This window comes from Electrophorus electricus, chromosome 5 (genome assembly GCF_041902795.1).
Source record: "Electrophorus electricus isolate QZ-2024a chromosome 5, ASM4190279v1, whole genome shotgun sequence".
Lineage (NCBI taxonomy): Eukaryota > Metazoa > Chordata > Actinopteri > Gymnotiformes > Gymnotidae > Electrophorus > Electrophorus electricus.
The window spans coordinates 27542166-27566783 of NC_137501.1; the positions used below are offsets into that span (position 1 = coordinate 27542166).

General features: G+C 42.8%; 2 long non-coding RNA genes across 5 annotated transcripts in view; one reads left to right on the forward strand and one right to left on the reverse strand.

Annotated features, from left to right (window-relative positions):
- The window catches only part of LOC145657862 (uncharacterized), a 17568-nt gene extending 9078 nt beyond the window's left edge, over nt 1–8490 (reverse strand). Inside the window, exons 1-4 of the long non-coding RNA XR_014123768.1 lie at nt 8397–8490; nt 2426–2502; nt 2127–2245; nt 1918–1998 (exon numbers count right to left, since the gene is read on the reverse strand). This is a non-coding gene — a long non-coding RNA (uncharacterized LOC145657862). The remainder of the gene's footprint in view (nt 1–1917; nt 1999–2126; nt 2246–2425; nt 2503–8396) is intronic.
- A 3857-nt stretch (nt 8491–12347) lies between these two features.
- LOC113591682 (uncharacterized) lies at nt 12348–23938 on the forward strand. 4 transcript variants are annotated; one of them, XR_014123851.1, is made up of 5 exons: nt 12348–13187; nt 16496–18647; nt 19461–19555; nt 20100–20245; nt 21915–23936. It is a non-coding gene; the product is annotated as an uncharacterized LOC113591682 (long non-coding RNA). The 4 variants fall into 4 exon arrangements; XR_004776459.2 differs by having other exon boundaries at nt 16496–19555; XR_014123850.1 differs by having other exon boundaries at nt 16496–20245; nt 21915–23938.
- The last annotated feature ends 680 nt before the right edge of the window (nt 23939–24618 follow it).

A 24618-nucleotide genomic window follows, 5' to 3' on the forward strand; every position in this document is an offset into this window, starting at 1 on the left:
ACACACACACACAAACGGCTAGCCTGTGGTTAATTGCTGGGGTGTATTGAGACATCTGTCCGTAAGAGAAAAATTCCTCATCTTGTGGACTGTGTCGCCCTCCGTCTGTTCTGTGTGTGACGAAGCCACGTCTCCCAGGACAACGGTAATGTTGTAATTACATTCTTCTCCAACCATTTGCCTATCAGGTTAACATTGTTATACTCTCACCAGCGGCTCCATCAGGGACTTGGTGGTTGTGGGAAAAAAATCTTCTAATCACAGGCCTTTAGAATCGTCCCACCGCCCAGTGAGACCTCTGACTCTCAGGACAGCATGTCTACTCTGTTGCGTAACACTTCTAGCCTAAAGACAGCCTTCTCAATCATGCTATTTATAGTGTCCAGAGATTCGCCAGTAACTTAGTGCTGTCCTAGAGGACATGTACTTAGAGACAACAGCCACTTCTTCTAAGACCCAAGATCTGTTAATCTGTTAATTTGTACTTTCTCACAGACACTAATTTGAAGTGCAGCTATGGAAAACTCTGGAACAGACAGAAAAAGATTTAAGATCTCTATATGGCAGAAACTAAAAGCATCGGTTTACTGACTACCCACACAAACGGTCTTCACAAGAAAAGGCTAATGAAGTAAACTTTCCTCACTGAAGTGTAGTGTTAGAATGGTGTGTGTGTGTGTGTGTGTGTGTGTGTGTGTGTGTGTGAGGAGCTTTACCCTGAAATGTCTGAAGAATCAAAATATGAGTTCCTAAGATCATTTATATTTGACCAGGTTCCATGTTTGTATGTTCCATGGCAATGATGATAACACAAAAGGAGCTTTCGTTATGACTACTTATACTCCAATGAAAGAAAATAGTTTTGAGATCTTTGTGGCAGCCAGAGTGCTCTATCATCGATTTCATTTCATGACTCATCCATGATTACTCTTTTAAAATATCCAATGTGCAAACAATACATGGTAAATAGAAAGGCAGAACCAATCGATGTCAGAGGCTTGGCGAGTGAGAGAGGACATTGCAGACATCAGAGATGACTGAACCCATATTGATTTATCTGAGAAACACATTTGCTGCAGTCAAAGAACTCTTTTCTCCTCTATGCATTTACTGAAGGCACGTAAGGGATTCAAGAGTGGTCTGCAATATTACCTTCCACTTGTGTTCTGACAGCATAAAGTTGAACTGAATTCAACTAGATTGAGCTACATTGAGTTTCAGTGTTAACTGCGATCTTTAAGTGAGTCCCCTAAAAGTTTCCTAGTGTATATAACACACAAACACATACACACACAGACACACACAGACACACACACACGCAGATACAGAGTCTGGGGGATACACTCTCATGTCATAGTGTCAATGGGCACACCTGCCTGGTGCAACTGGCACTGTGAACACACGCACACACACATGCACACACACACACACACACACACACACACACACACGCACGCACGCGCACACACACACACACACACACACACACACACACACACACACACACACACAGGTCCACTTTACTAATGAGTTTCTCAAGCTATTGATCAACGTCACAGTCTCACTCCAACCCTGCATTATGCAATTACCTTTTCTCCTTTCTGCTCTGTCTTTCTTCCCTCTCTCTGTCTCATCTCCTCCTCTCTCACGTCTGTTTTGCTCTTTCTCGCATCCATTTCTCTCCTTCCCCTTCTCTCTCTCTCTCTCTCTGTCTCTCCCTCTCTCTCTCTCTGTCTCTCTCTCTCTCTCTCTCTCTCTCTGTCTCTCTCTGTCTCTCTCTCTCTGTCTCTCCCTCTCTCTCTCTCTCTCTCCCTCCTCGTCCCGGAATGTCCACCCTGTTATGAAATTACTTCTCGAATCTGTAAACGCGAAGACGGAGTTGGGCCGCAGGAGACGAGGGCGCCATTATTTCCTCACCCAGAAGTCCACGCACTCTGCTCCGAAAGCACTCTCAGGTGAGAAGAAGCATCAGCTTTCAAGTCAACATCAACATCAGCGCTGAAAGAGAGAGAGAGAGAGAGAGAGAGAGAGAGAGAGAGAGAGGTGTTAGATTAGAGATTCATTATTATTCACATGCGAATACAAAAGATGCAACCCCCCCCCCCCCCCCCAAACGCCCCACCCACCTCGCCTGCGCCTCACTGGGTTTCATATCTGAAGCGAAACCAGAAGGAAAAGCAGAGCTCCATGGTGTGGTGGAGTTGTATGGAGGGCTGACGCTCCGTCCTGCGCATGATTGACATCCCTGTAATGGGAGAGAGATGTACATACATCGCCTTATCGTCGGAGCAGCACGGCGTTAAATTACACTGATACAGTAAAAGGGGGGCAGGAAGGGGGGGGAGGATTGTGGGGAAGGAGAGATGAAGAAAATGGGATTTGTACTGGTAACCCATTTTGGCAAACTGCCTGTGAAAAAACATACCTGGATTAATGACACAAGTATAGGACAGGATGTGTGCAGGGTACTGCAGGACAGGTCATTCAGGACTTCCCCACTACCTGAGAGGTCCGAGACTGATTTATATAAGCTTGGCTTTCTGACTGATAAGGCGAGCGTTTATATTATATTGTTATACCCTCACTATAGAATTATACCTCCACTACTACAATATACTCTCACTATAGAATTATACCTCCACTACTACTACATTATGCCCTCACTATAGAATTATACCTCCACTACTACAATATACCCTCACTATAGAATTATACCTCCACTACTACTACATTATACCCTCACTATAGAATTATACCTCCACTACTACATTATACCCTCACTATAGAATTATACCTCCACTACTACAATATACCCTCACTATAGAATTATACCTCCACTACTACTACATTATGCCCTCACTATAGAATTATACCTCCACTACTACTACATTATACCCTCACTACAGAATTATACATCCACTACTACATTATACCCTCACTACAGAATTATACATCCACTACTACTACATTATGCCCTCACTATAGATTTATACCTCCACTACTACTACATTATACCCTCACTATAGAATTATACATCCACTACTACATTATACCCTCACTATAGAATTATACCTCCACTACTACATTATGCCCTCACTATAGAATTATACCTCCACTACTAATACATTATGTCCTCACTATAGAATTATACCTCCACTACTACATTATGCCCTCACTATAGAATTATACCTCCACTACTACTACATTATACCCTCACTATAGAATTATACCTCCACTACTACATTATACCCTCACTATAGAATTATACCTCCATGACTACATTATACCCTCACTATAGAATTATACCTCCACTACTACATTATACCCTCACTATAGAATTATACCTCCACTACTATATTATACCCACTACAGAATTATACCTCCACTACTACATTATACCCTCACTACAGAATTATACCTCTACTACTACTACTACATTATACCCTCACTATAGAATTATACCCCCACTACTACATTATACCCTCACTACAGAATTATACCTCCACTACTACATTATACCCTCACTACAGAATTATACCTCCACTACATTATACTCTCACTACAGAATTATACCTCCACTACTACTACATTATACCCTCACTATAGAATTATACATCCACTACATTATACCCTCACTATAGAATTATACCTCCACTACTACATTATACCCTCACTACAGAATTATACCTCCACTACTACATTATACCCTCACTACAGAATTATACCTCCACTACTACATTATACCCTCACTACAGAATTATACCTCCACTACTACATTATACCCTCACTACAGAATTATACCTCCACTACTACATTATACCCTCACTATAGAATTATACCTCCACTACTAATACATTATGTCCTCACTATAGAATTATACCTCCACTACTACATTATGCCCTCACTATAGAATTATACCTCCACTACTACTACATTATACCCTCACTATAGAATTATACCTCCACTACTACATTATACCCTCACTATAGAATTATACCTCCACTACTAATACATTATGTCCTCACTATAGAATTATACCTCCACTACTACATTATGCCCTCACTATAGAATTATACCTCCACTACTATATTATACCCTCACTACAGAATTATACCTCCACTACTACATTATACCCTCACTACAGAATTATACCTCTACTACTACTACATTATACCCTCACTATAGAATTATACCCCCACTACTACATTATACTCTCACTACAGAATTATACCTCCACTACTACATTATACCCTCACTACAGAATTATACCTCCACTACATTATACTCTCACTACAGAATTATACCTCCACTACTACTACATTATACCCTCACTATAGAATTATACATCCACTACATTATACCCTCACTATAGAATTATACCTCCACTACTACATTATACCCTCACTATAGAATTATACCTCCACTACTACATTATACCCTCACTACAGAATTATACCTCCACTACTACATTATACCCTCACTACAGAATTATACCTCCACTACATTATACCCTCACTATAGAATTATACCTCCACTACTACATTGTACCCTCACTATAGAATTATACCTCCACTACTACATTATACCCTCACTACAGAATTATACCTCCACTACTACATTATGCCCTCACTATAGAATTATACCTCCACTACTACTACATTATACCCTCACTATAGAATTATACCTCCACTACTACATTATGCCCTCACTATAGAATTATACCTCCACTACTACTACATTATACCCTCACTATAGAATTATACCTCCACTACTACATTATACCCTCACTATAGAATTATACCTCCATTACTACATTATACCCTCACTATAGAATTATACCTCCACTACTACATTATACCCTCACTATAGAATTATACCTCCACTACTATATTATACCCTCACTACAGAATTATACCTCCACTACTACATTATACCCTCACTACAGAATTATACCTCTACTACTACTACATTATACCCTCACTATAGAATTATACCCCCACTACTACATTATACTCTCACTACAGAATTATACCTCCACTACTACATTATACCCTCACTACAGAATTATACCTCCACTACATTATACTCTCACTACAGAATTATACCTCCACTACTACTACATTATACCCTCACTATAGAATTATACATCCACTACATTATACCCTCACTATAGAATTATTCCTCCACTACTACATTATACCCTCACTATAGAATTATACCTCCACTACTACATTATACCCTCACTACAGAATTATACCTCCACTACTACATTATACCCTCACTACAGAATTATACCTCCACTACTACATTATACCCTCACTATAGAATTATTCCTCCACTACTACATTATACCCTCACTATAGAATTATACCTCCACTACTACATTATACCCTCACTACAGAATTATACCTCCACTACTACATTATACCCTCACTACAGAATTATACCTCCACTACTACATTATACCCTCACTACAGAATTATACCTCCACTACTACATTATACCCTCACTATAGAATTATACCTCCACTACTACATTATACCCTCACTACAGAATTATACCTCCACTACTACATTATACCCTCACTACAGAATTATACCTCCACTACTACATTATACCCTCACTACAGAATTATACCTCCACTACTACATTATACCCTCACTACAGAATTATACCTACACTACTACATTATACCCTCACTATAGAATTATACCTCCACTACTACATTATACCCTCACTATAGAATTATACCTCCACTACTACATTATACCCTCACTACAGAATTATACCTCTACTACTACTACATTATACCTTCACTATAGAATTATACCCCCACTACTACATTATACTCTCACTACAGAATTATACCTCCACTACTACATTATACCCTCACTACAGAATTATACCTCCACTACATTATACTCTCACTACAGAATTATAGCTCCACTACTACATTATACCCTCACTATAGAATTATACCTCCACTACATTATACCCTCACTACAGAATTATACCTCCACTACTACATTATACTCTCACTACAGAATTATACCTGCACTACTACATTATACCCTCACTACAGAATTATACCTCCACTACATTATATCCTCACTATAGAATTATACCTCCACTACTACTACATTATACCCTCACTATAGAATTATACCCCCACTACTACATTATACCCTCACTACAGAATTATACCTCCACTACTACATTATAACCTCACTATAGAATTATACCTTCACTACTACATTATACCCTCACTATAGAATTATACCTCCTCTACTACAACATTATACCCTCACTACAGAATAATACCTCCACTACTACTACATTATATGCTCACTACAGAATTATACCTCCACTACTACATTATACCCTCACTACAGAATTATACATCCACTACTACTACATTATACCCTCACTGCAGAATTATACCTCCACTACTACTACATTATACCCTCACTACAGAATTATACATCCACTACTACATTATACCCTCACTACAGAATTATACATCCACTACTACTACATTATGCCCTCACTATAGAATTATACCTCCACTACTACATTATACCTGCACTATAGATTTATACCTCCACTACTACTACATTATACCCTCACTATAGAATTATACATCCACTACTACATTATACCCTCACTATAGAATTATACCTGCACTACTACATTATGCCCTCACTATAGAATTATATCTCCACTACTACTACATTATACCCTCACTATAGAATTATACTTCCACTACTACATTATACCCTCACTATAGAATTATACCTCCACTACTACATTATACCCTCACTATAGAATTATACCTCCACTACTAATACATTATACCCTCACTATAGAATTATACCTCCACTACTACATTATACCCTCACTATAGAATTATACCTCCATTACTACATTATGCCCTCACTATAGAATTATACCTCCACTACTACATTATACCCTCACTACAGAATTATACTTCCACTACTACATTATACCCTCACTACAGAATTATACCTCCACTACTACTACATTATTCCCTCACTATAGAATTATACCTCCACTACTACATTATACCCTCACTACAGAATTATACCTCCACTACTACTACATTATACCCTCACTACAGAATTATACATCCACTACTACATTATACCCTCACTACAGAATTATACCTCCACTACTACATTATACCCTCACTACAGAATTATACCTCCACTACTACATTATACCCTCACTACAGAATTATACCTCCACTACTACATTATACCCTCACTACAGAATTATACCTCCACTACTACATTATACCCTCACTACAGAATTATACCTCCACTACTACATTATACCCTCACTACAGAATTATACCTCCATTACTACATTATACCCTCACTATAGAATTATACCTCCACTACTACATTATACCCTCACTATAGAATTATACCTCCACTACTACATTATACCCTCACTACAGAATTATACCTCCACTACTACATTATACCCTCACTATAGAATTATACCTCCACTACTACATTATACCCTCACTATAGAATTATACCTCCACTACTACATTATACCCTCACTATAGAATTATACCTCCACTACTACATTATACCCTCACTATAGAATTATACCTCCACTACTACATTATATCCTCACTACAGAATTATACCTCCACTACTACATTATACCCTCACTACAGAATTATACCTCCACTATAACATTAGGGGTGTTGCCCTAAGGCTGACGCTCAAGCTCTAAGCCCTGACCCCTGTGCTATAAGCCCTGACCCCTGTGCTATAAGCCCTGACCCCTGTGCTATAAGCCCTGACCCCTGTGCTATAAGCCCTGACCCCTGTGCTATAAGCCCTGTTACTTACAGCTTGTTGCTTTCATCATCTTTCAACTTGGCTTAGAGTTGTTAAACAGCATACCCGTGTAGTGTGTGTGTGTGTGTGTGTGTGTGTGTGTGTGTGTGTGTGTGTGTGTGTGTGTGTGTGTGTGTGTGTGTGTGTGCTCAGCTAAGGTAGCTTATGATATTAACCTAGCAGTTGCTGCATCAATTCTCAAACAAAAGTAAATGAAACCCACTGCATCTACAAATAAATAAAACACAATAAATAATAAATAAAACTGTTTCTGCCCTTGTACTCTCTGTCTACACCTGACATGGCCATAACATCATCAAAACATTCCAATTTATTCCAAAAGAAAAATAAAGTAAAATATGACCACAACATATCAGTTACCATTCCAGTTATCTATTGGCTCCTACACCTCTGTATTTAATATTTTTAATTCTGTATATTAAAACTATTATTATTATTATTATTATTATTATTATTATTATTATTATGAAGTCCAAGCCAGAAGCTGATAATCCAACTCACCTAAGAGTCTTTTCAGAGGAGAGTGCACAGACTGCTGGGTGAGGAAATAACACCAACACATTTCAGTCTTCTGTTCGTCTCACCCAGCCCAAACTCCATCTCAGCATTTACAGATTTGAAAAGGAAAGTAATTTCATAACAGAGTGGACATTCAGGGAAGAGGAGAGAGAGAGAGAGAGAGAGAGAGAGAGAGAGAGAGAGAGAGAGAGAGAGAGAGAGAGAGAGAGAGAGAGAGAGAGAGAGAGAGAGCAGGAGAAAGTGAATGTGTGTGTGTGTGTGTGAGAGAGAGAGAGAGAGAGAAAGAGAGAGTGAATGTGTGTATGTGTGTGTGTGTGAGAGAGAGAGGGGGCAAGAGAGAAGAAAATGGATAGAATATATAGTATATAGCTTTTTATGACTCAGAGTCAGTACACACACACACATACACACAAACACACACACTTTAGTTTTTCAGACATCATTGTGGCATGGGCCCCTCTAGGCACAAACAGTTTCATCTGCCATTCCCAAAACCGAGTGTCTTTGGTTGATTAATCTGTATGACCAATTCTGTCCTCATATATCTTCTATGTCCATGTTTTAGGAATGTTATTTCAATTGGCTGATTCTCTCGAGAATATTGACACCTCACATATTGCTCTTTAGTTTATTTTTTATTTTCTATTTATATATTTTTACATTCTCATTAGACGCTATACCACCTGAAGCGATGATTGCTATCATCTGGTAAACACATGTTAATTGATTGGCATCTCTTCATGGTTCGCGAGTGATCGTATTTTCTGTAAAGTAATGAACAGAGGGACACGCAGACGTCTTAGAGAACAGACATTTATGACGGATCTCTAAACACTGATGAGATTTTCTGACTACAAAACCACTGATAAAGTGAACACTGCTCCAGTCTCTTAAGCATTTACTGAAGTTTTAAGATCACTGACACTAAGGGTGTTCTGGAGTTAGGCAGATTGTGTGATTTGTATCAACCCGGCCAGAACTTATGATTCGGAGATAAGCAATATGTTTCGTGGATCTGTTTAAGTAATATTTGTTGCTACCCGTCATGACCTGGAAACAGTTTGACCTTGGATAAGAGAGCATGAGTCAATCTGCAGTTGCTAAGCACACACATCAGAACTGAAATTTCTCCGGTCGGCCATTATCTCTGTCATTCCATCCTGGAAGGGCCAAATTGGAGTGGACCAAGTGGGGGGTGGTGGGGGGGGGTGTTGTGAGGGGTGGGGGTGAGTGGGAGGGGCGCGTGGGAAGGCTTGTACGGGGCTGATAAGAGGTGGAGAGGTGAAGAGATGGAAGGATGCATTGTGATGGAATGACAGCAGCAGATGAGTGTTTGGGGTATAGCGAGGCATAGCTGGTTCAGGTGGAATTAGCTGGGTGATGTAGTTCACCCATATCTGTTCGCAACAGGGAAAGAGGCTATTGAAGCAGGGGACACATCTGTACGGAGAACCTGCATGGTCTTCGAATGTCTCGTGCGGAGCAGGAGAGGCCAGTGGATATACCAGTAAATAGCTCCTACACACACATACCAGCACACACAGCTCAACATAGTAAAGAAAGTTGTGTTTGGCTCAGCGTGCCAAGTAATGGGGGATTTGTATCAGCACACATTGGTCTGTAACTAGAAAATGCTCCCAGAAAAATACTTCTTCATAAAAAGATGTCGGAGCGCATAGATATATTTATTATTTATTTTGTAATAAATTTGTTTATGTATTAGTTTAGAGTATAACCTGAAATATTTAACCAAAGAAACATAGATCTGGGAATTACTGACCCCCATATCCAAACATATGCAACACGTCATCCGTATTGCACAATTTTTAACAGGGAGACATTCATTTTCAGTTTTACCAATTCCACATTTGGCCTTCAATCTACTTAACATGTTGTTTAACTCCCATGCCAGCTTTCAAGCTGATGAAAGGAAAAATACAAAAGGAGTGTACGTTTTCATGCCAACATCACATACTTGTATAACCAAGTAGCGCAAGAGATGCAGGGCGATCGTTTGATAGACGTGGGAATTACCTGTTATGCGCTCCCTGCGGTTTTTGCCACATCTATCTAATGTAATGTCATTTAAATGTCACTAACGGCAGTGTGTCGCTCTCAATCTGTCCCTCACACACAAGCGCACAGTCATGCATAATGAATGACGAGATTACAGGCTGTCAAAGTGATTGTCTCTTTCACCGTCACACCAAGACCCATTTAGACTCACCCAGACACGGTGCTTGCTGGCAACGAATGAGTCAATGACTCCCAAAGTTTTATTAGAATCTCAGAGTTTCCATGTGTTCCATTCACAGTTCTGGAACTTAATGAGTGTCTTTGTAGCGGACGCAGAATGTCGGAGCATTCCGGAAGTCATTCTATTCTGATCTCCAAGTGCACTTTTTTTTTCTTTTCTTTTTTTAAATTTCTTTTTCCTGAACAAGAACAGGAATGTGTTTTGCAGATAATTAATAGGGAAATTGTTGTTCCCCCCATCCGGTCGCTTTGTTAATCCGCCTTACTCTCTTTCCTTTGAACGAGGCGAACGGCCTTGAACGGCGTGTCATGCTTCATTTGTGCAGGATTAAGTTGTGGAACCTATTTTGTTCAGTTTAATGATTTTCTTTTTGGAGCGGGGGGGGGATCCTCGTTGTGTAAATGGTGGCAAATTTAGTCACATATTTTCATACTTCTTCCCAGGAAAAGCTCTTTGTTATGGAGCTTTAAAGCTAACCATATTTTGCTGGTCACACCGACGGCGTAGAAAGGAGGTCACATTGCTCGGTATTCCTCCAAAACAGCGTTCACGTCTCATGCCTCCGGATCGTTTCAGGCAAACGTTTGAAACATTCATAATGCATGACATTTAAAAATACACCAATCTATAGCTACGCTCCCCTGAGTAGAACAAAACTAAGCTTCTGCACTGCATATAAAACGGCTTTATTTAGTGTATAGTCCTTCTGTTGTAGATGTTCTCTTAAGTGGCTAGTGTCGCCTGCCCAGGCTCGGCCGGACTGAAGGTGGCTGACAGCTTGTCCTGTTTCAGTTCCAGGGGAGCGATAGTCATGATTTACTGCCTACAGCAATTACCAGGAATGCCTAATATTGCCCCTTTTAATACGTTATCCATCTTGCAGGCAAGTGTGTGTGTGTGTGTGTGTGTGTGTGTGTGTATGTGTGTGTGTGTGTGTGTGTGTGTGTGTGTGTGTGTGTGTGTGTGTGTGTGTGTTTAATGCAGTTGTGACAGTGTGAGTTATGGATAGTAAGATTAAATATCTTTAATAGCACTTATATGAGTAGGGGAACGACCATATTCATAGCACTAAAAAGATTTTATACCTTAGTCCACTGCTCTGGGATAACGCACACGCACACACACACACACACACACACACACACACACACACACACACACAAACACACACACATTTGCACTTTTCACATAGCAAACACAGTAAACTTTTTCACTTTTTTACACACACACTCTCTCTCACTCTATCTATCTATCTTTGTGTGTGTGTGAGAGAGAGAGAGAGAGAGAGAGAGAGAGAGAGAGAGAGAGAGAGCACTAATGGAACAACTCATCAAGGGAAAAATAACGATAAAACCAGCCCAGCTCTTTGTGAAAATAAATTCCTGTAGTCAGCAGAATACTCTCATTCCTATCTCCGTTTGCAGTAATGAACTCCATTTACATGTATAAGCATCAGTGATTGATTGCGCTCCCCTGTACACACCTCTGGAGCTGCTCCCATGTTTTTTTTATTCCTCTGTGCACTGAATTGCAGGGAAATTAACAAGAGCAGGAAGGAAGAGGGTTTCATTTAGTGCTGGTCATCTGTGTAAGCTGGAAGTGACAGATTCAAGTGTGAGTGTGTGTGCGTGTGTGTGCGCATGCGTGAGGATAAGTTCTCTCACTTTCACTTCTGACCGACTAGTATTACAGCATTAGCTATGCCAGCAGGCGAAGTATATTACTTACTGCTTATTGATATAAGAATTGCATGACAAACTCTCAGGCCTGTTTCCACTGGAGTCATAAGTTACAATTCCTAACGTTCTGACTTAAATAGCTACGATAAAAGGAGCGAAATGGTGTACTTCCTGTCATAACTGCTTCTGCTCTGGCACCAACTGAAAATCGAAAGGTTCAATGAGCATGAAATTCTAAAGGCTGAATTTAAAATGAAATTCTTAATAATATTCAAAAATAAAAATGAAATACGCACGGGAAAAGAACTCCTTATAACGTGCATTAACTACCAGCTTTCTTCTTCAGAACACGAAAAGTGTCTAACAATACTGGCGGAGGACAACACCGGCGACATATTGTGGGGGTTTTATTATTTCAAAAGACCCCAACAGCTCGTTCTGCCAGGAATCGGCGCACGCCCTCGCCGTCCAAGGCCACCCAACCGCGCTCGCAGCTGCACACGTGCAGAGACTGGGGAAAAAAAGACTTGGCGCACGGACGCAAAATCAGCCGTCACATCCGTCCCCGGGGACCTTTCTTTTTGTTAAAAAGCCCTTCGGCACGACATCGACATCGACATATTCCCCCACCCCCACCCCCGGCCGTTTTAAACGGTCCTCGTGCTGGGTCTCGGCAGGGACAAGAGTGGACCGGAACGGCGCGCGTAATTGTACGGATGTTTTCGAGCGAGTTTGGCCGCCGCGCGTAGCAAACGAGCGTCTGTCCCCCGCGGAGACGCGGAGCTACGCGAGGAATCCCGTGGCAAGACCTCAGCGTCAGCGGCTCTTAAAGATGACGTAAGAGAACACTTTATTTATTTATTTGTTTGTTTGTTTGTTTATTTATTTATTTATTCCATAACAGGAAGAGAGAGGGGGGTCCTCAGAGAGGTCGACTAATCTCTCAATCATCCCGCATAAACCAAACGAATACATTTTAATCCCCACAAATGCCTATAACATCAGCTTCGGTTTATAAATAACCGGCAGTTTCACTGCTGATGTGTGATGTGCATTCTTAAGTTATATAAACTGATAAGTTATTTAGAATGGCCTCTCTAACCTCTGTACCCTTCAGTATTCGGCTAATTCATTGATAGATATCCACTTTACCCCAGACTTTCTCTCGGTTTTACTGCTCTTTACACTTACCCCCCCCCCCCCCTCTCCCCCTCCCTTCTCATGCCTGTCTCGCTCCACTCACAGGAGCAGGCGACGTGGTTTGTTTTGATGTTGGATCCGATAGATTTGTTTGCGGCTGCATTCATTTGGTGCGGATCAGAAAGCCGACGGGCCGTAAAATGAAAATTTGCCTTCAGACATTCAAGTTGGCGTCGCGGGCGTGCGACTGACGGGAGGCCGTCTGCCCCTGCCCTGCGTAAAGCCGTGTGCCTCCCCTTCTCAACATTCACACTGGCCTGGTACTTACAACAAAACACACAGAACAGGCAAGGACATGTCCACGTCTAAGTGACGTCGCTCAGAATTCCGCATGGCATGATTCCAGAGGGATATGAATGCGCCACAGACCTTTTGGGGAGCGGGGAATAGGAAACCAAATTCCCATATCCCATTATACCGGTATATGGATTTACCGGATGGAAACTTAATCTTTGTCTCTATGCATTAATATTCTTAATTCTTAAACATAAACAACAAGACCAACAACTCCACTAACCACTATTATACAATTATGCTGCTCTCATTAGGAATTACATTAGACGTTTAGAATTTATGGCCAGATCTGATGATTTGGGGCCCCAGACAATGCTGGTAGTCAGCAGACCTGTTGTACACTGTGAAAACTGCGTAACTAGTAGATCGAAGGAGGTCTCTTATAAAGGAGAATTTCCCAGGGAGCTGGTTAACTTCAGCAGGAAGTAGAGTCAGGACTGATCAGCTACCTATAATCCTGTTTTAATCCTTTCCATTTCTTTACATACTTTTGAGCTTTATAATTTCATTTTCGACTCAAATTATTACAGACCCGAAGCAGTACCTAACTTGAGTTGCTAGTACGTACAGTCAATCCAATTCTCTTCTTCTTTTTTATATCTGTTGTAACTGAATAGGTTTATTAGTGTTCTACGGAACAAGGATACATAACAGAACTCTACATGCTGAAATACTGATATCATTGAATTATAGTCCGCTCCACTCCGAGGACGAGAGGAAAATGTACCCCAGCCGCGCTGTGCTTTCTCCCGCAGCTAAAGTGAATTCTGCCGGTCGACCCCGTGTTTACGAGACTGACAGTTATGGATAGAGTCTGGTGCCTGAAATAATTAGATTAAATTAAAATGCGTGTTTCTGAAAGTGACGTCCTCGAAATCTAATTAAAATGAATGTCCGCAAAACAGAAAGCAAAGATGCCGTCTGCTCCTGAAAGTGAAGCGCGATCAGCGCACAGGGGAAACGTGGCGAGACGCATGGCGTGACAGCACCTCTCCGGACGGCTCTCATACACCATGCGCCTCATTCACTCGATTTCTAAGAGCGCTGTCATTAAGTACGTCTCCTAATCCATCCCAGAAACCAAACTGTTACCTAATTAAAGAAACAAACCCAAATGATGGCACGCTCGGCGATGACCCACGTGCCCACAAGCAGGGAAAGCGCGGCCCACGGGGATACTGTGACCACGTGACTCAGCTGTGACGCCACGATGCATCTGAACACCGTCCATGTCAAAATATGGTGTACATACATACATATTTACATACAGGTGTATGTAAATGATAAATTAATCTGATTTGAGCATGCCAAAACAAATGCTTTGAGAGCAACACTTTTATTCTATATATTATGTAAGAATATAGTGCATGATTAACATAAAGTTAATAAAAGAAAATGGAATTATGCTAATTATTCACTACTCCTATACACCTGTATAGTATGTTAAGTACCTATAAAACACTACTAAATAAAGGTCAGTGACAGAATGTGTACATATTCATACATGTCAGATACATTATATCTACTGTAGTATCTATTAAAACCAAAGCCTAGAGTTTGAGTCGCTCTCTCTCTCACACACACACACACACACACACACACACACACACACACACACACACACACACACACAGTTTGTCCTGGCTTGCTCCTTTGGCCTATGTCGAGAACTCAGTGCAGGATGATGGAACACTCTCATTTCACAACAGAAGAAGAAGAAGAGAGAGAGAGAGAGAGAGAGAGAGAGACAGAGAGAGACAGAGAGAGAGAGACAGACAGAGAGAGAGACAGAGAGAGACACACAGAGAGAGAGAGAGACACAGAGACAGAGAGAGAGAGAGAGAGAGAGAGAGAGAGAGTGCCTTAGCTCCTTTCTCTGTACCTTCTCTTTCAGAAAGATGGATGAAGTGCCCTGTAGTGTCCATACAAGAGGCATTGGTTCCATCCACACAAAACCGCCCCATGTGTGTGTGTGTGTGTGTGTGTGTGTGTGTGTAAGAGTGTGTGTGTGAGTGTGTGTGTGTGTGTGAGTGTGAGTGTGTGTGTGTGTGTGTAAGAGTGTGTGTGTGAGTGTGTGTGTGTGTAAGAGTGTGTGTGTGTGTGTGTGTGTGTGTGTGTAAGAGTGTGTGCGTGAGTGTGTGTGTGTGTGTGTGTGTAAGAGTGTGTGTGTGTGTGTGTGTGTGTGTGTGTGTGAGTGTGTGTGTGTGTGTGTAAGAGTGTGTGTGTGTGTGTGTGTGTGTGTGTGTATGCCCACGTCTGTTTACTTTACAGCTACTGCTATTTTTCAGCTCGTACGTCATGATTCACCAAGCCACCCACACAGAAACACATGCACCCCCCCCCCCCACACACACACACCAGTTGGAGGTCACAGATGAGTGGAGGTATGAGAGCCGTTAGTAGTTTATGGACTTTACAGACTTGCCCAAGATGTGTATGTGCGTGTTTGTGTGTGTGCGTGCATGTGTGTGTATGGGACGGGTGGGCATAGATCCTCCCCAAGAAGAAGGGCCACCAGCCCAGTTTCATTACATCACGTGCAGCACGTCAGAGCTGCACTCTGACAAATCAGCACCCGTGGTCAGCACCTATCCAGCCAATCGGCTCGCTTCGATGAGGCGTGCTCACGGGTGTGTCTTTGCATTCTGCAGGCAGGCGCAGGTGTGCCGCAGGCTCAGAGCGCATCACGACCAATTATGATGCTGCCACCCACCTGAGGTGCTTCACCCCCGGAGTAACACGTCTGGAACATTTCAACTATCAGAACGTGGAATGACTCGGGCCAGGGAAACTGCACGTCCCACTCGGGACCAGCTGGTTCGTCCATCCATCCCTCCCAGACTTCCTTCAGCATTATTTAACTGGTTCATTGTTCAGGTTTATTATTGTACTGTGTATGTGGGGAGATGTTGCTATTCAGGTTGGTTTCATTCTCCATGTTCTCCAGTTCGTTAAGATGCAACTGTAGCTTCTCTGCTGCAGATGGACCTTGCTGAAATGTTCTGTCTTGGAAGACCTCAGCATAAATAGTCAATTTTTATTTAGGGACCCGCTGATGGATTGCAAGCCTGCAATTTATATACTTTTTCCCAATCAATCAATCAATCAATCAATCTCTCTCTCTCTCTCTCTCTCTCTCTCTCTCTCTCTCTCTCTCTCTCTCTCTCTCTCTCTCTCTCTCTCTCTCTCTCTCTCTCTCTCTCTCTCTCTCTCTCTCACACACACACACACACACACACACACACTCTGACCAAACACTATATAAGTATTTTGCAAGTGAGTTCCATTCTGCTGGCCTAGCAATGACTGCATTAGCCAGTTCACTATAACACCTATTCGCGAACCTACCTGGCCAGGACAACTGACTTTGGCCCATTTGTCCTGCCAGGAATGGAATATTCTGGAAGTGATTACATGTTTTTACTGCAGGACTTTAGATGCGCAAGACAATGAGGGCCAAGGGGAATTCGTGATTTAAATAGCCATCATTTTTGTTTGATTCACATTCGGCTTTAGAGGACTTCATTTATATGTGATTTGTTTCTACACAGAAATCCTGGACGTGCGCTTTTGTTTCTTCTCCTTCAGAATGCCCTCAGATGGGAACATCTCACCAATCTCCTTGTCTTCTTCCATCTTAGCTGTTTATTGGCAGCTTGTCACTATTACGACTATGTCTTCATTTCTTTTGCATTTTATGCCCCTCGATGTCACTCGTAGTCTCTTTGACAGGGCAGTTCATCTGGAAGACGTGTGTGTGTGTGTGTGTGTGTGTGTGTGTGTGAGAGAGAGAGAGAGCTGCCTGTAACAGCATCTCCCTTATCCCCTCGTGGTGAGTAGAGGACTGTGTAACTGATAGACATCTTTAGCTGCACCAATGCTGTGTCATTACCCCTGCATCTACAAAACACCATGTTCCTGTGGATCTACTGCACCGCTGAGACCACGTCCTAACGTCCTTAATGCAGCTAAATGAAGAGTCTTTGTCCCAGATTTGTAGGCAGGCTTCCTCAGGGTTTGAATTACCCTCTCCAAAAAGGCTACACCTTCAGGAGCAGAGGTGGACACCTCTGTGTTTGAGAGTCCGACACCAGACACCATAAGAGCCAGAGCCAACATTATTTTATGCTCATGTGAATAGGGATTTACAAACTAGGGCTTATAAACTTTTAAACTACTAAACCACAAGAAAAATCCAGAAGCAATATTTAACCAGGAGTCTAGTATGTTCACGCAAGCCGAACGATAACAGATTTAAGAGATTAACACACCTGCGTCACGGACGGAACACCCATACCTGCGCTGATTCCGCTGCGTTTTGAGGTCACCGTTCTGAGGTCAGCGGTCTTCGGCTTGCCGATTGGGTCTTGCATGATGACATACAGGGAAATAGGTTGAGCTCCATCCGAGGATTGGCTTACAGGGTTCGATAATATGGTGGTCCTAAGCGTGACTCAGGGACCAGAAGGGCGAGATGATTTCATTAATCACATGACCTCCTCACCTTGGAAATTCTGTCAGGCACTGGTGTGCTCACTTAATCTGCTACTCAGCAGTGTAACTCAGCATGGGGGAATTATATATTTACACACACACACACACACACACATATAGGCGGACAGCTGCTTCTCACGCACATCAACATTCACATTACAGGATTGTTGCTTCCATTTTATTGGGCAAAGCTCATTTGACTCTGTCAGTTTGGACTGTCCAGGGTCAGTTGGATATGCGAGTGTGTACGTTCCAGCTCCTTTCTCACCCCACGCGGCTCCGCCTCTGGCTGCCTACCCCAACAATTAGGTGAGAAACAAATCGCTGCAATTTTAAGCTCATTCCTTTAAAAACACACACGCACCTTTTCCGGGCAAGGTATATTAAGTTCTTAATGTATCCACTTAATCCAGACACGATGTCCATTACAGTAATGGCCTGTTAAATGCTTTATATTCATATTAACTCCCCCACCCCTCCCTGGCCGCCGCCCCAAAACCCTTTAGCAAACTTTAATTATTCACGAACATGAATGTTTTAGTGAATCCCGCAGTCTGTTACAGGTGTGAGTGATACAGGGCTCGACAGCCGAGCCACCGGCTCTTTACCAGCCAAGCAGCAAGAAAACACAGTCCTGCTGCCATGAATAAAACCGCCAAAGCCGTCCGGACACAAACGCCGGAGCACCGGGAGTTGGGGCCAATCCATTAGCCTCGATCGAATAGGAGGCGGGGGCTGGCCAGGCCACTGGACTGGATCTGAGCCCGGGGATTGCGCCGCTCCCGCTCTGAGCTCAAGCACGCCGTGTGCGCAGATAAAACGCAAAACAGACCGCGAGGGCTCTTTGGAGCGTCTTCGCTCCGAGCGGGCTTTTTGAGGGAAATCAATTATTAATACACGCGATCACTTCCCTGTGGCAGAGGTGGAGAGGATCGGAGGATCGGAGCCAACCCACCATCCACCCTGCTGCTACTGTATTAAATAACACTTCATTACTCCAAGAAAAAAAAAATAACAGAAGCTTTTCATTAAGTGCAGGAGCTGTTATTTCATTTTTGTTTCCTGAAACTCTCCTATCATACTTCTAAGTCTCTGACATGTGACCTCTGGTGTGATCTTCAGGCTCCGTAAGCATGCTTTCTTCAATGACCCCGACACCTTCCGCTCAACCGCACGGCCACACGATCCAATCGTGCAACGGTCTAACCTCAACATGGGTGCAGTTTAATTGGTTCTCAAAAAAAACTAAGGCAGCCCCCTCTCTGCATCACATACTCATACGTGTGTGTGTGTGTGTGTGTGTGTGTGTGTGTGTATGTGTGTGTGTGTGTCTGTGTGTGTGTGTGTGTGTGTGTGTGTATGTGTGTGTGTGTGTGTGTCTGTGTCTGTGTGTGTGTCTGTGTGTGTGTGTGTGTGTATATGTGTGTAGTGTGTGTGTGTGTATATGTGTGTGTGTGTGTGTATGTGTGTGTGTGTCTGTGTGTGTGTGTGTGTGTGTGTGTGTGTGTGTGTATACGTGTGTGTGTATATGTGTGTGTAGTGTGTGTGTGTGTGTGTATGTGTGTGTGTGTGTATGTGTGTGTGTGTGAGTGTGTGTGTGTGTGTGTGTGTATGTGTGTGTAGTGTGTGTGTGTGTGTGTGTGTGTGTGTGTGTGTGTGTGTGTGTGTGTAGTGTGTGTGTGTGTGTGTGTGTGTGTGTGCAGTGGGGGGAATATAATAACTGTGTTGCAGCCATCACTATGTGAATTGTTTTAATTGCAGGCCTGTTTGGCTCACAGTGTGGCACTGAACCCCAGCACCCTTCAGCTTAGCCGAAGAGCCGTCTCGCCCTCGTCTTCCTAAAGCCAGTCTTGTTTATTTGTCTCGGATTCAAAAGAACCATGAAACAGGGTGGAAGATGGAGAACGGTGAGCTTTTCATTCCCTTTGTTCTTTGTTTTCTAGGCCATTTTAATTACATTTTCACAAAATTCCTACAGCCAGGAGCAGCGTGTACGCTAACGTCCTGGAGAAAGACAAAGCTGTGGTTTATTCTTCGGTTTGTTTGACACCTGATGCTCTGAAAGGCCATTCAGACTTGCCGTGCTGTTTTTCCAATTGCTTGGACTCCTGGGCGGGGTTAGGCAACGTTCACGCGTCGATCGATCACGATTCAGTATTGTTTAATACTGCCAATAGAGCCCAGCGTTGCAGAACTGGAAGCCTATGTGAAATTAAGCGGTTTGATGTTTGCTAGAGCAGTTTAAGGATCATCGTGGTCACATCGGCCGGCGTGAGCCGGACTCGGGCAGAGCGCTTATTAACTCTGAGCCGCGGGTCGATGCGACGGCGTTCTCTGCCTGTGGTGTGGAGAATCGACGCGTGGTCTGTGCTGATAAAACCACGGGCAGAGAGGAGGGGGTTGGTGGAACGGCTGACTGCCGGTGGATCAAACCGCTGGTATCCAGTCCCTTGTAATGGAGCCGTCATCGTGCTCCTCACTGATGAAGATCAGCCCTCAGTCTCTCTCTCTCTCTCTCTCTCCCCACCCATCTCCTTCAACCCCACCGCCTGAATATCAAAGGCCTTATAAATCTGAAGATAGATTATGCGATGATGGAAATATTTTTCCGAGGTCCTCACTGGATGAATTAGTGGTGCAATCTTCTCGTTTCTGAACCCAAGCTTGACTCTCACACTTTCTGATTCCATAACACACAGACACACACACACACACACACACACACACACACACACACAGACAGACACACACACACACACACACACACACACACACGCACACACACACACACACACACACACACACACACGCACACACACGCACACACACACACACACACAGAAAGAGAGTAGGGGAAAAAGGGAAGTATTCTTGGAGTTCGATTTCATTTTGACCCTCTGTAATCTCCTTTCCACCTTTATTGCGAAGCTCAGGCTACCCTCGAACCTCTTCGCTTGTCCTGCCGTTGGACCTGCGGCTCTGAAGAGGTGAATGCCTGCGAGACTGCAAAACGTAGCGGGTGAATCGACACAAAGGGCTTCTTTTCACATCTCGCTGCACTCCCTGTACCCCCTTAAGGGTGGAAATGATCCCGCGAGACCCCTCTGAAGGAGAGCGCTGCTATGGCGCGGGGCTGAGGTTAACATCTCCATGCCCTTTCTGCGCCCGCCTCACGCTATGGCCCTCTGTTCTGCCACTTTGGCAGAGAGAGCGAACACTCCGTAACGAGGACAGGAGCGAAATGAGACGCAGCCTGAATAACTGTCATAGGGTTATGGGAAGAGAACAGTAGGGCCCTCGTTATCATTTATTCTACACTAGTATTCTAAGCTAACACACTGTTCACAAAGCAGCAGGGGTGGAAGCCAGCCGGGATGCTTACATGGCCTGCTAAAATGTCTCTATATTTCTGTGTGTGTGTGTGTGTGTGTGTGTGTGTGTGAGGAGGAGGTACTTTGCTTACCACTCATTTACAATATCTATACTGACATTATTATTGACAGTATATGACAAGTACTGACATCATTCATATATATATATATATATATATATACATTTTATTTTTTACTCACTCAGCTGTCTTCTTCTACAAGGATTTTCTTTGTCCTGAAAAGACCAAGCAAGTGTCAAAGCTCAAGACAGTGCAGGTTTAACTGGAGTGCTCTGAGAGACACACCAAGAACACCTGGGGTTTGTAGTCCTCGCCGCGTCCATTCAGAGACCGGCCTCGCTGCGGAACACCCAGCGGGCACGGTCAGCGGGACAGCTCTCGGACAGACCACCAGCGGAGACCGATCCAGAGCCGCGTTCTGGAACTCCGCCCGCGTCCCGTCAGGACAGGGACACCGCAGCAGGCTCGCAGTGTTGAGAAGAACAGGGGGGTTGATTCCGTGAGGTGTCACCACAGGACACCCCCCCTGTACCTGTGCAGGTAGCTAGCTAGCTAAGTTAGTGATCCACACAAGGTGGTTAATAGTGAACACAACAATAAAACACCTGGCAAGTGACAGTGACAGTCTCCCACTAGTTTCCCACTATATTAGGTACTTATTTCCAGTGGTGGGTTTCATCCAGGTTTTTTGATGTTAGCTAGTAGCGTTGAGGACTTGCTGGCTTTTCCATGACACGGGTGTATCTGACAGCGTGAGGAGGACGACTGTAAATACTATTAATCCAGCACAGATTAATCTTCCCAAACTTTAGCAACCCCCACACCAGTCAAGGGGCTCAACCCCCCTCCAGATATATAATCATTGTACAACAATCCCAAAGTCGCCATTTGATTAGCCGAGAAGCATTCCAACACTGCTAGCTAATATTTGTGGTAACGACACAGGGTTTTTTCACACCAAATATGTATCATACACAGTCTGTATATACTGACCTTGCTACTACCTTTACGCACCGAATCCTTACATGGTTTCTGGCCTACTTGCGCATATACAAAATGGGAAATGAATACAGTGGGTGACTTTCATGTCAAAGTCCAATTTATTTATATATTTTACAACTGATTCTGAATCTGCTATTACGTTGAAAGCATTTATAGTCGACTGCCGTAACAGCAGTTAGAGAAACACACTTAGTTTTTTTTTTGCTAACTGCACAATGAACTGAGGTGCAGTTTGTGAACTAACATGCACAAATAACAGAAGAAACCGAATAAACAACTCAATTCCATATTTTAATTCTTAATACATTTTACTGTTAGTCATTTGCCTCCCCCTTCATCTTTGTTTATTTTCACATTGTATTTCAAATTAACTTTTCCTTGGCAGTCCTATATAAACCACGTGGCTTTTGTACCACGTTAGGCAGGCAATTGTTACTGTTGCATAGCAACAAGTTATTTATGGCGTAAGAAATAGCCAATATTAAATTGTTATTAAAACATATGGGCTTCCTTTCTTTGATGTGTTTATTTTGTACAACTACTGAATAAAAACTATTGAACGCTAAAGATTATGTGCTATTGCAAATAATATCATGGCTCATATTTGGTCATAAAACTCTCCGCGTTGTGTTGTATTGCTTAAATAACATATAGGTTTCGATCTCCACGCTGTAATTATCTTTTCAGAAGGTTAATGTTAGACTGCTTTTATATGACTTTTTCCTGAGAAAAACACAACCAAGAGAGCCAAGAGACTTCAAGTTGAAAACGTTTACTGTCGGCTGGCGCTAAAACTAACGACGGCAAAAGTACCAAGCAGACGAATATTTTGACACTCAACGCTTTCCGTGAACCTAGGCGCTCTTAATCAGCAGTTAGAGCTGAAACTCCAGGCTTACTTTGAAGAGCGTTTCAGTCATACCGATGACAGTCGGGGGACAGATGCCTTGCACTGGGATGGCAGTCCAACGGAACTACGCACGTTCTCTATTCTTTCTGTCCATTTCCCCATTCTTCTGTGCCTTTCTGTGTCTCATAGTAAAAAAAAAAAAAAAGGACTGCCAATCAATCGTAAATCATAATTCCATCGTTTATCTGAGATTACTCGAGTTTGTTTGTGTGGAGTCACGGCACCACCCACCCCGTTCAGCTCCTCTGGGTAGTGCTCTCTGATCCTCCTCACCTGCTTTGCCATCGCAGGTTCTCTGGTCATCTGTTCATTTACCAACACTCTACTCATCTGTCTGTCTGTCTGTCTGTCTGTCTCTCTCTCTCTCTCTCTCTCTCTCTCTTTCTCTCTCTCTGTTTCTGTGTTTGTGCATTACTGAGTATGAATGTGTATATGAGTGTATATGACTGTGACATGCTTTCTCCCTTTGAGCTGCAGTCCTCTGAAGATATCAGATCTTTGAATAAGATATTCCAGCAATTTTGGTTTTCAGAGAGAGAGAGAGAACGTGTATGTATGAAAAAAAAATCAGTCAGTCTGTTTATCTGTCATCAGGGCGGTCCAGCAATGAGCAACATATCTTCCATCAGAACCACATCTGAAACACAGCAAACACACACACACACACACACATACACACCACACTACAGTAGATGTGAAATGCTTCAAGACTGTCAAAATCTTCAAGTTTGCTCGTGTGAAAACTCCGCACAGGATAGAATGGTGTCGCGAAAACTGGCGGTCGGACTAATTTGTCGTAACAGCTGAGCGATGTTATTTGTACAGATACGACGAGCGCTGCCCGCCATTATTAGAAAGATCTTAACCTGTTCGTTAAATTGGGTTACCATGGCATATTTATATGTGCCAGCAATTGCTGTAAAAGCTAAGTCCGACCAAGAGAGGTGATGAACGCACATTATTTATTATTTCTTAAA